Source organism: Lygodium microphyllum, chromosome 13, assembly GCF_053477565.2.
Source record: "Lygodium microphyllum isolate KBCC chromosome 13, Lygodium_microphyllum_v1.1.10, whole genome shotgun sequence".
In the NCBI taxonomy this organism is placed as follows: domain Eukaryota; kingdom Viridiplantae; phylum Streptophyta; class Polypodiopsida; order Schizaeales; family Lygodiaceae; genus Lygodium; species Lygodium microphyllum.
In genome coordinates, this window is record NC_141147.1 from 95,206,502 (window position 1) to 95,218,938 (window position 12,437).

The following is a 12,437-nucleotide window of genomic DNA, read 5'->3' on the forward strand; positions in this document are numbered from 1 at the left end:
GCTCCTCTGCCCTTTTGACCTCTTGTAAGAATAGCTCGCAGATTAGAGGTTTCAACATCATTAATGCGTACAGCCTCAATCAAACTAACCCCACTACCACTAGGTAGCTCCTCCACTGTAGTCTTGGGTCATTGAAGTATTTGTTTAGGCCCGTCCTCTCGCTGGGAATCATTTCCTTGGGCACGATGATTAACAGGCCCGGGTTGCCGACTACCTCGCTGGAGGGAACTAATCTTACTCCAGCAAGTAGCTGCTAAATGGCCAGATTTTCCACAAATGTCGCACTTAACATTTGGGCAATTTCTTGGATAGTGCTGCCCGCCACACCATTTGCAACTAAACCTCGACGGTGCACCCTCCTCCGGGTATCTACTTCCTATCAAATTTTGTTGTTTTTTAAGGAAGTTGACATCAACAGCTATTTGTCGATACTGCTCCGTAATCATGTCGGTATAATGCTTCATCATGTCCTTAACCTCGCCAAGAACATTGGAAGAACTCGACTCATAGCCTTGGTCATTACCATGTCGCTCCATCGGCCTAACAATTCGATTAGGCACTGGTTGTTGAGCCACAGGCATGGTATTAGAATTGACCGCCTGGCCTCCACCATTTGGAGCCATTTGACTGCCCGTAGGCATCGACATGCTAGGGGGAGCTGGTAATAAAGAAACATTCTGCATCATGTTCCCTCTCCCATTAGGATTAACCATCGCTATCCCTTGGCCACTACTGCCATTGGCTATTGCCATATTGTTTCCCAATACTAAACCCATGTTCGAATTGCCTCTAGAAGCATAGGCTGCTTGTAGTCGGGATTCCACCTCTTGTGCTCGTGTAATGGCAGTATCTATATCCCCCAAGGGGACACTACTCAACTGCAATTGGATATTGAAGTCCAACCCATGTAGGAAATATTGCAATTGGGCAGCTGCGGGGATAGGAATAGAGGTGTCCAACTTACGGAAAACCTCTTTTATCTTCTTCGCATAAGCACGAATATCCTCGTGTGGTTCTTGGCGGGTCACGTTGAGTACACGCAACCAATATTGCCCACCCCTTTCAGGGGCAAACTCCCTTCGAAAAGCTCCATAAAATGCATCAATGTTCAATATGGTTCCGGCTTCTAAACCATGATACCATATAGCGGCTCTTCCTTTGAGAGTCATGTTGAAGAACATCATTAAATGTCCTTCTTCTTGGATGCGACAATTAAACATCAGCTTTTGAAACTCCCTAATGTGGAGTTCTGCATCTTCCTCAACTAGCCCATTAAAAATGGGTAGCGGGTAACCTAGAGCCGGCAAATCCGTCGTTCCTGCTGGAATTGCAATAGGCTGCGCCATGACGAGGATTGGATTTGCACTAGGAATAGGGAACGGTGGGGTTACACCTCCCGTGCATGACGTGGACTGGCTTATCGAAGGAAGGGGAGCACTAGAGCTTCCACCTTCTCCTAACTTACTGCTTGTGGTTCTAAGACCACTAGATCCACTTCCTCGTAAGGGTTCAGCGCCGCTACGCTTAGGATAATATCTCCTAAAAATTTCAGCACGTCGCCTAGCTCTTTCGTCCCTTTCTTGCTTTTGGATTTCTGCTAGACGATGCTTATCAATAAATAACGGATCAATCTCAGTATCCTTTGGCATAAACTGCTAGTGGGTCCCTAAACAACCAGGATTCGAGAACCGGCACTTTTAAGCGGCTCCCGGCAGACGCACCACTGATGGACCTAAAAACGGGCCGGCACTGGCTCATGCACTAGCCGGACCTCGTCACTACGCACAAGACAACCCCTCGGCCTCGCGGCCAGGAGCGTCTATCAAAATCTCTGCCTTCCTAAACATTGCGTTTGTAATACGTTGTAGTCCAACTGATCCTAACTCAATATTACTCCTCAGAGGGAGTCCCTTTCACATAGCCAAAAGGCTCGAATCACATACACATGGGGTTCCTCCTACGGCTAAATGCCGTCAACCCTCTGCGACTCTCCTACACCTTGGGGATTGGCCCCTCGATGCGTCGCTCAACATTTAGACATTTCGCACAAACGTCGCTCAAGGTACTCATTAAGCGTGTCCAGGAATGTACCATTGTCCTTACTTAATTTCCCCTTTAGGATCCCACGACTAGCCTACAACATGGGTATCTCACTGCCTCTCAACGTAGGTCATGTCCTAATAAACCAATTGCAATGCATGTCCAGGAGCTAATCACTGATACTTTTAAATTCTTTTCATGCTCTATGCATTTGGTAGATGCCTAGTGCTCAAACATTTAACAAACAGTATCGTGCACAAGTGCAAAAACATTATTTTAATGGTTTCCAACTACCGTTCGTACTTCGTTGCATGGGCCTAGCACCGAGGTGATCCTCGTGCTACTAAGCTCTTAATTTTAATTATCATCCGTCCTAAATGCTATGCATAGAAATCAGCAACTTTCCCATCATTTCACACGGCATTTAGACATATTTCAACTTCTCTACCCTTCCCCGTTTAAGTATTGCATCGTTGGATAGGTTTATAGGGTATTTCTCCATCATTTTATGTGGAAAAAACAGAAAAAGACACACTAGAACAAGAAGGTGGGGTTGAACTGAGGCAAATCCTCATGCTTCAGTCCCCACAAACATTCACAAACATTGCTCTTATTTATCCTTATTTTTCGAAACCCAAAATGCATTTTTCCCCTATTTTTTAGGGTTTTTCCCTATTTTCCCTTATTTTTCTGCATTATTGAATTGCTGAAAATTCAAAACAGGTTATGGGCTGTGGCCCTTAGTTCCTTCTTGCAGAAAAATGAAAGTTTAGTTGATGTTCCTATCCATTTTTCCATTTTTATGCCAAAAAACCGTCATTTTCCCTTGTTTTTCATGTTTTTCGTGTTTTAGCATATTATTTTGAACCATAAAATGCATATTTTTCTGATTTTTTGATTATGACCAGCAAGAACTCATAGAAAACAGCAACATGAACAATTATTATCCCACATGAACAACATTTCATCCATCAAAAGCCATAAAAGCTCAAATTTCCTTTGAAAATTTTAAATTACCGCTTATTTGCGTGTTTCGGGTTTTGTGTCCATGGCTGTAGATTTGGAAAACAGCAGCACTTCATGTCCAGCAACATCACAAACCACCATTTCCAGCCCGTGGAGCAATCCGATCCATGCCGGACAAGCCTCCATCATTCTTTCTTCTTCCTTCTTCTCCCCACATGAACTTGCCTTTAGAAGAGAGAGAGGGAGGAGAGAGAAAGACTGAAATCAGAATTCTCCAAAGAGGGCATCATTGCGCGAGCGAAGGGCGGCGAAAGAGTCAGGATACAGAGGGGAATGAGGGGCAATGATGATTGGGGGGGGTTGTTTGCAGGCTGGAGATGACATGATCAACATTGAGGGCGCATTTTTCGGACGTGATGGCGCCATCTCCTCCTCCTTTCTCTCTCCACGATTTGCATCTAACATTTCATGTGACTTTTAATCTTGGGCTCCCAAGAGTCACTTACTCATTTTGGCCAAATTTTGTCCACCTCTTCGCATCTTGACCGGTTTCTTGGCCATTTCCCCGTCCGGACTCGGAATCGAGCTCTGAAAAATCCTGGGCGTTCGGCTTAGCATCCCGCATTGGCCAGTAGCTCGTGTCAACCCGCACGACTGTCTGAAAGATTATGAAAAATCAACAAGTGTCGCTCGGGCACCTTTAAAGCACTTTGGCGCTTAAAATCGTCCTAGATCGAGCCGCCGCCTTTGACAGTGAATATTTTTCCATTGATATTCATAATTTTTTGCTATTTTTAAGCACTTTCCGGCACCAAAATTCCACTCTCAGTATCCTTCTCTCTTGTGTTTTCCATTTCAAAGTCTTCAACTTTGCCAAACAAGATTTGATGTGTAGAGTCAATTACCCCAACATGCTAGCAGGCAATGCACTTCAATGACCATAGTGCAACCAATTTTTATTGAAAATTTGCAGTAAACACTATTGCATTCTCAGTCAATACATGTGCGTTGTTCCCAAGTATGTGTATGAGACATATATATATATCTGACCACTTGTACTTGTCCAATTTAGAGTTCAGATAGCTCCAACAACAACCAGTAAAATTTTGCCTTGTTTTTTAGCAAATTTAGCATACATTTGATGAGTTTAGACTAGCTCAATATTTGCCAAATCAAACTCCCAGTGGTTGCTCCACTTGTTAGATCAATTTTAGGCTAATTTTCAGCTGGTCAAACCTTGGTGAATAGTCAAACTATTTTTTAACTACACAAAATTGGTGCATTCTTCCATTCTTGTCCACATTGATTTTTTCTCCTCTTGATCTCCAAAGTACTCAACCATGCATGCTTAAACTGTTACAAAGATGATACACTTCCTTGTCATCCACATAACTAGTTTAAATCTACACCTTGTTGTTCATGCTAGACATGGCATAGTTTCTACAGATCTCCACAATGTTGTTACTATCATGCTTCAACTCAGCACTTAAGAAACTCCATGCTGCTGTTTTGAGGGATGCGCCTTGCAGTCCACACAAATTTGGCATTACACTATCCACTTTGGCCACAATCCACGCTGATTTGGTAGCTCTTGGCATTGTCCACGATGTTGGGAAGAATGAGAACATTTTTACTACTCTACTTCACAGCTCCTTAGTTTGCATATCTTAGCTTGGTCACACAAGCCATTAGTATGCTTCTTCACAAGAGAGGAAGGCCCATCCATAACATTCAACGTGAGTCCCTCCCTGCATGAGAGATGTTGGAAGAGAGGGAGAGAGACAGAGTGGAGTGGAAGATGAGCATCAGCTCATTGTTGTTCTTCTTCCATTATTCTTCCATCATACTAACGGAAAGAAACTTACACACATAGGTATGACTAATCAAGACTAACTATGGTTACATCACTAACTACACCGACTTATTGAATTTTACACACATGTACAACTGTATCCAGCTAATGTCGATTACACACATAAAGATAGACTGATTGAAGAGTAGTGGGAGCTTGATATTCTAACACTCCCCCTCAAGCTCAAACTATCTGATAAACTCCAAGTAGTTGTCTGAAGTATATGAACTTTTCTTTACCAAGAGACTTGGTAAATATATCTATTACTTGGTCTTCATTCTTCACATGAATCAAGTCAATGTGTCCTGTAAGAACCATTTCTCTGATGAAGTGGTAGTGAACCTCAATATGTTTGGACCTAGCATGGTAGATAGGTTTGCTAGCCAACATAACATTGCTGAGGTTATCCCAATGCAATCTCACTTTGCTTTCCAACTGTATTCCCAAGTCTTTCAGCAGTTTCATCAACCAAACTACTTTGCAAGCCGCTAAGGAAGCTCCTCTATACTCAACTTCTGTCCTAGAAAATGCAACAATAGGTTGTTTCTTACTCTGCCAATTGATCATACTACTGCCCAATCCAAATGCATAACCACTGGTTGATCTCTTGTCATAGGCACAACCAGCCTAATCAGCATCAGTAAACCATGTTAAGTCAAGGGATTTTCCATATGCATAAAACAACTCATAATCTGTAGTACCCTTCACATATTTCACGATCCTCTTGACTACATCTAAATGTGGTTTTCAAGGCTTCTGCATGAATTGACTTATCAGCCCCACTGCATAATATAAGTCAAGACAGGTAATAGTCAAGTATATCAAGCTGCCCACCATCTGTCAATACATGGTCACATTCTTTATGTCATTCCCAACATCAATTTGCAGCTTGATACTCTAATCAAGAGGTGTCTCTGTAGGCTTGCATTCAGCCATACAATACTTCTGTAACATGTCATGAGCATACTGCTTCTGTAGCAGCCATATACCTTGAGGCGTAGAGACTACCTCAATCCCAAGAAAATCCTTTAGTCCACCAAGGTCTTTGGCTCTGAATTTAGCTTGCAAACATGATTTAATTTTAGCAATGCCCTCTTCATCATCTCCAGTGATGATAAGATCATCTACATAAACCACTAGAAACACATATCCATGATCTGTCTTCTTCGTAAATAGACGGTGATGCAGTAAACAGACTGTGATCTGCATCACCCAATCTAAATCCATGTTGCTGTAAATAATTGCTGATCCAAGCATTTTATGCTCTGGGTGCCTATTTTAATCCATATAAAGCCTTTTTCAGCTTACATACATGTGTAGGAAAGTTCGGGTGAACATAGCCTTCCGGCTGCTCCATATATACTTTCTCAACCAAATCACTATTCAAGAAAGCATTCTTGATATCCATTTGCCATAATTTCTAGCCTTTTCATGTTGCCAAAGCAATGACAGTTATGACTGTTGCCATTTTAGCCATTGGACTGAAAGTCTCCTCATAATCAAGGCCATATTGCTGTGCATACCCTTTTGCAACTAGCCTGGCCTTATAGTGTTCTAACAAACCATCTGACTTACACTTAACCTTGTACACCCATTTGCAGCCAATGGGGACTTTGTCTTTAAGAAACTCAACCAATTCCCATGTCTCATTTTCAGCCATGGTTGCATACTCCTCATCCATGGCAACACACCAATTATCATCTGTTAACTGCATCATCAAACTTTTAGGTTCGTTGTAACATGTCACACTAGCCACATATGTATAATGACCAGCTGAATGACCAATGTATGTAAACTTGTCAACTGGTTTAATGACTCTCTTAGATCTTCGTAACTATGGCTTACTCTGATCTTGCCTCTCATGAAGCGGTACATAACGACTCTGCCTTGCTCCAGGCATCATAATAGCCGGAATGCCCAACTCACTATCCAAACTATCATTGTTAGATGACTCATAACCTACTGTAAGTGGACCTATCACATCTTCAAGCATATTTTCTTTTCCCTTATCCAATCTCCCCCTCACTGACATATTTGTGTCAGTGGACATAGGAGTATGACTCCGCAAGCGTCCTGACCAAGGACTTACTGTAGGTGGCCCACCACCTATAGGACCACTCATAGATATACTCATTGTAGGTGTATTTTCAGCATTGCTAGTGGTAGTTGATCCATCAGTAGCCACTACAACAGGATTACCATACCACGATGCCAACTTATCAAAAACAACATCTCTGCTAATCAATGTCTCATGTGTAGATGGTACATAACACTTATAAGCTTTCTAGTCTTGTGCATAACCAAGGAACACACTCTTGAGAACTTTAGGATCCAATTTCTTCCTCTTTTCATCAGGAACATGCACATATGCAATGCTGCCAAATACCTTCAAGTGTGAAATGTTAGGATTATGACCATACAACCTCTCATATGGAGTTACATCATGAATCCCTATTGTAGGGGTTCTATTCAACACATAGACATTAGTCAGTATTCCTTCAGCCCAATAACCATTTGGCAAACTCTTCTCATTCAGCATAGCTATTGCCGATTCCATCAGTACCCTGTCTTTCGTTTCTACTACATCATTTTGTTGCAATGTATAGCTGCAAGTTAATTGTCTTCTGATCCCATATTTAGCAAGGTTGTGAGGTGCCTCCTCCAATAGACCTGGAGGAGTCCTCTAGTAGTCGATTGAAATTCATATCCATGCACATCACCATCCCCTCTCCCCATGGGAAAACCTTGGACTTAGTTGAACATGGGAATCTCAATTCTACTTCACAAGGGAATCGTGGACAAGTCACCCCTAACAGCAATCTAACGCCCATCTAAGAAAGAGCACTTTATAATCAATCAAAGGTAGGAGTGAGGTTAACACCGCACTTGGTTCAAAGAGAGTGAGAGACGGGGGAGAGTGTAACTCGATCCCCCTATCCATAAGGCAAAATCTCAGCTCCGCCCCCCTAAAACAGTGTTAAACCTGGTAATTAATCCTACCAGTATTGGGAGGGTAACAATTTAATTAGCTCTATCTAGTGTTGAAAAGTTACTCGATTGATCGGGTCCACCCAGCCACAAGTGTCCAATCGTCAAGATCAAAGCCTCCCACTTTTCTCGATGGGTTTGTGGAGCCCCGAGAGGAACACCAAGGAAAAGGGAATTCTCTTGCAAGAAAATCTATCTTGTAACATCAACAAGCTTGTTTATCATATTTCATATTGTCACAATGAAGAAAAGAACACCAGGCACAACAAATCTTCATGCAGCATCATGTAAATCTCCCACGGTTTTTAATAGAATCAACCATATTCTTCAACATCCTCATAAAATCCATCAATAGAACAAAGAAATCAAAGAAATACACCATCTTTGAATGGAAATACATCACATAGTATTCATCTTCAATATCTTCATAGTCTTCTCTCTCAATCTCTCATATACAATCACTCTGTTTGAGTAGAATTGGCTATCTCTGACTCTCTCTCTCTCTCTCCATCAATAATACATCATATCCTCACTACAATCTCTCAAAAATTACACTCAATAATCACTCTTAGGTCGTGGATACCCCTCCCAAGAGGTATGTCTGATATGAAGGGTCACCAGAGCCACTACAGTGTCTCTTCACAGCTCACTACTATCACTTCACTCTAGTCTTCACTTGAGTCTTCAGCAGCTACTTCTTCTACTTCTTTCAGCTCTTTTGCACTTGTATTCACCTCTTTCCAAGGCTAGAAAACTTTCCCCAAAGTCACACATACATTCCACAGAACACTTACAGAACAGTCTACAGAACAGTACCAGAACAGCTACAGTACAGAACAGAACAGAAACAGAACAGAAGCAGAAGCTCTACAGAAGACCTACAGAAGGTTACAGAAGGTCATCAAAACCACATCACTCATTCTCAACCCATTTCAAACTCTCACAAACCATTCAATAAACTTTCACAATATCTCATTCTTCATTAATCAATACTTCATCCCTCCTTACAGAAGACAATCAGAACAAAACAGACCAAAACAGAGCAAAACAGAAGGTATACAGAACCTATCAGAACCTATCAGAACCTATCAGAACATCACAGAACCATCAACAAACATCATGATCTTCCAAAACACTCTCATTATCATCTAAAACACTCTCAAACCACTTCCAAATCAACCAATCATCCCATAAAATCAACCATTCAGCTCTCAAAAACAACAAAAATCAGCCAAAAAACAAGTCATTTCAACACTCAACATATCCCCACACTTAATAAGGAAGCGTCCTCGCGACCCAGGAAAAAGGTAATACAAGTTCATTGAAAAGCTCAACTTTGATCTTCAATATCTTTTCAGAAAGAATCCATCCACCACGACCCCAACTTATAACCTGTTTCTGATATAAAAATACAAAGAAAGGAAAACTCTTTTGAAATTAACACCTCTTATCAAACTAAAAATCACAACAAATTTGTAAAGGATATAAGAGTTTGCTTCTTCTTCTTCAGCATCAGCTTCAACTCTCCAACCACGACCCCATCTCGACAAATCTCCAAAACATAGCTCGTACACGAAATCCAATAGGAAACCACCACGTTCGTTTGACATAAATGAACTCACAACACAAACACTAATACACAACACAACCATCTGAATGACTTCTTCAAAAAGAGAGTTTTGCATTAAAAAGCTTTCACCATACATTGGAAAGGTATCAATGAAGATGAACCCTCTTAAAAGATTGATGTTGTCGGAATCGATCCATAGATAAGGATTCATCTACAAAGTTTTTAGGAGGATTTTGGAAAAATTGGAGACAGCACATCCTTTCCAACAGGACCAGGTATCTGCTAGGCAAACAGAGGGCATGAAAATACAATATCTCCAACTGCTGAGAATCAATGCTTACATTGACATTCATGCACAACTTTGGAATAGGCTTTGAATCAGTATGAGAGTGCCTATGCATATACGCCAGATACCAAGCAAAGTGAGCAGTTAATCTCACTGAGGGATCTGCAGACTGTGAATATTGTTGGGCAAAATGAACATAGTTTTGATAAGCTTGACTTGAAACTGTCCATTCCCCTGGAATTACTGGCCAATTAATCTGCGGTCCTGTAAGGCAATCATCCGAACTCCATCCCCTTCTTCTGGAAATCTGAGTATCAAAACCGTCACAGTCACTAACCAACTGAGGTGGTTGAGATATGGAAGTGTTAGGAGAGGGTAGTGGAATAAGGGAAAGTGGATGTAGGGAAGGATAGGAAAAATCATAAAAGGAAGAAAAGGTTAAAGAAGGAGTGGCAGAAATTTGTAAGGAATCACTAAGGAAAGGTGTTAACTGATAAATAGGAAATGTGGAGGGTACATTGATGAGGGGTGAAGGACAGGGTGGAGAAGGGGAAAATACCCTATCCTCAATAAAGGAACAGTAAGTGAAAATAGGAATTTGAGGGAAATTGGAAGGTTGGAAAAGAAGTGGTAAAATTACTGTGGAATTAGTTTGACAAAGGGAAAGATATATAGCATAGCGGTGAGCCAATTGTTGGTAATAAAGGAGGGTAGGAACAGAAGGTCCTAAGAGAGATCGTCTATGATAGGCATCAAAGAAAGTAGCATCAAATGGATTATGTTTGGAAAGATAGGTTAAGAGATCCATCCTCAGTTGGTTAGTACTCTGGGCAAAGGTAGGAGCTGTATTTTGTCTTTGATTGAGGACCACTGACTCAATCATGGAATGCCACGAACTATCCGGACAATCAGCTACTTTGGAGGAATAACTCTGAAACATATCAGCTATGCGCAACTCCAAATGATTGACATATAGAACAGCCTGTAAGACCACATCCCCCACATACCATGCCATATCTACCTCATCTGGAATTAACAAATCTCCTCGGAGATACATGTATGACATCAGCATGGTGTCTGGCGTGACAGAATCTTCAAAGAGCATTCTAACTACCTCTGTCAACAACTCAGCAGACCAAACCCCACTCTAGCCATCCTCTGGAAAAGGTAAATCCATCGTGGAAAGCTTCATATAGAAGACCAGCTTCTGCAAGTGGTAGTGGACAAAGAAAGAATGGTCTGGTAGGACATAGTCCTGAAACTGTTCAAAGGTAGACCATAACAAGTCCATTTTGGACTGCAATCTTTCCACTTTGTCTTGGAATAAAGGGCACAAAGTAGCCTGTCTCTGTAGGGCAGCCAAATCCTGCTGTGAAAGAGAAGGAATTAATGGAACAGGAGGGCTTGGAGGAACAGAGCGGGACTTTGCAAGCTGATCCTGCAACTGTTGGAGTTGGGAGGCTTGGTTGGCCACTGTGTCATTAGCCATCTGTAAAGCTGAAAGCTTGTCATCTAAAAGAACTTGGAATTCTTTCGCTTCACTGGACATCCTCTCCTTCTCTGCTGAAAGGCTAGTAACCTGTGACTGAGCCTCGAGTAACTGGGTCTTCAATGAAGAAATCTCATCGCTTTGAGTGGCAACCAGTTGGGTTTGCTGTTCCATTTGCTTAAATAGATCTGCTAGGGTATCCTTAGCAGATGCTAACTCAGATGTTGCCTTATGCAATTGGTCTTTGGACTGCATGAGCTCCTCATAGAAAGATGCGTACAGCTGTTGAACACAGGCTGTCACTGACAACTCAATGGAACTTTGAATATCCTTGCAGAGGAAAGGAATGGCATCTCCTGAAACGAGACTGTTCAGGGAGGGAACTGAGATCTCCAAGGATCCTTCTCTATGAGCTCTGAACAGGTTATTGCAAGTGAGATACCCAGGGAGTTCACTGCCAGAAGTAGCAGGGATAGGCACTGAGGGAAGTACAGCAGGGGCTTTGTCCGCTACCCTCTTCAAGCGTTTACGTTGTATGACCAGGGGAGGCGGAGAATCATCATCCTCAATGTCAATAGGTGCTGACTCTTCTGAAGGTGGAGGAGGAGGTACTGGATCTAATGGAGGAGGTGGAGGCACAGTCTTCTGTAAACCCGAATAGGTCAAGAAGGCAGACAAATAGGATCCATAGGTAACATTGGTAACATTACCCCTCGTGACTTTAACAAAATGCTGATCCATTTTAGTAAGGAGGTATGTGCTCCAATCAATGGCAACTCCTTTTAGCACCATCCTGGAAGCTGTGAAAAGCTCTTTGGATAAATAATGGGATGGCGTTTTGGCAGGCATGAACCTGTCCTGAAGGAACTGACAGATCGTCTTCCATACGGGATCAGTAATCATAGAAAACGAAACTCCTGAAGAGTTGATCACTTTCTTAACATCAAGGACTTCCCTTGTCTGCTTCTGCAACAGCTTGAGAATCTCTTCATTAGAGAAGAGCTGACGAGTGGTCATAAAAGGTTCTCCTTTGAAGGGAAGAGACAGAGCCTTCCCTAAGCCTCGAGATGTCAAAGTCATAGACATGCCTTGGACTACTCCTGTCTTCTTGCTGTAAGAGGCCAGGAACTCATCACATACGGACGGATCCTCTGGAAGTAATGGAAAGGGAGTGGCCACAAAAGCAGCAAGTCCTGCCTTCGTGAGGGGCTCAAAAGTAAGTAGGGACGAGTAATCCCTACTAACT

At 42.1% G+C, this 12,437-nt stretch overlaps 1 non-coding gene across 1 annotated transcript; it reads right to left on the bottom strand.

Moving 5' to 3' along the window:
* Positions 1–9,159: 9,159 nt before the first annotated feature.
* Positions 9,160–9,227, bottom strand: LOC148026925 (small nucleolar RNA SNORD36). The gene has a single exon (XR_015692994.1). It is a non-coding gene; the product is annotated as a small nucleolar RNA SNORD36 (small nucleolar RNA).
* Positions 9,228–12,437: the final 3,210 nt, after the last annotated feature.